This window comes from Electrona antarctica, assembly GCF_951216825.1.
Source record: "Electrona antarctica genome assembly, chromosome: 24".
Lineage (NCBI taxonomy): Eukaryota > Metazoa > Chordata > Actinopteri > Myctophiformes > Myctophidae > Electrona > Electrona antarctica.
Window position 1 is genome coordinate 11,049,487 of NC_136803.1, and position 1,042 is coordinate 11,050,528.

The window sequence follows — 1,042 nt, forward strand, 5'->3', positions numbered from 1 at the left end:
AGCAGGTAAGGACCTGAATTGGCCTGTTATAGCGCCACCATGAGGCTGATTTGTTTTTTTTAAGTAGCATTTCGTCCTCGGCCCAGTGGGAATGTGTCAGTGGCATAATGTCACGGAAATCACACATTGTGTGCATGATTTGAGGCATTTTCTTAAAAAACTGACAAGGCAATCTTAGCCAATGGGGATGGAATATGGGGATGCGGACAGGTCTGTGTTGATCACATGACACTGATTTGCGTGATGTATATGGATAAAATGTGTACGAGTAATGTGTAAAATGTGTTTTGCAAAAATGGCCTCATGGTGGCGCTATAACAGGCAGTTGTGGAGAATTTGCAGAGGTTCATCGTTGGCATCCAGGGAGTATGTGTGCACAGTTTGGCATCGACCAGGCCAACGGTGCCGGAGATTAGCTGTACGCAGACGGACACACACACACGGACGGACGGACGGACGGACGGACGGACGGACACACACACACACACACACACACACACACACACGCAATGATTCTGAATCCATTTCAAGCATTAGTTAACACAAAAAACACTCCTTGGGATAAAAACTAGCCTGGTATCCAGCCTGCTTTGCTACGTTCGGCGGATTTTTTTTTCTCTCTTCGCTTATCAGTCTGGAAAGCCTCCTATCTCCAAGGGAGGCGGGACATGCCAAAAGCTTCGAAACCTAACGTGGCTTCTGATTGGTCTGTGGTGCGGGGCGGGACAAAGCACCAGTGAGACGTCATAGCAAAGCGCAGCTACTGCAGTGAAAAGCATGGAGGGTGGCGCTGGCTGATGACGTAGGTTGCCTAACGCTACTCTCATTCGTTGGAACAACATCCAATCAGCAACGACGTTGACTACGTAACATATGTAGTTCTAGTGTAGTTCTGCAAAACCTCCCAATGGGAGGCTTTCCAGACTGATAAGCGAAGAGAGAAAAAAAAATCCGCCGAACGTAGCGAAGCAGGCTGGATACCAGGCTAGCTAAAAACGGCCATAGCTACTTGCCCAAAAGTGCCCAAAACACATTTGTGATG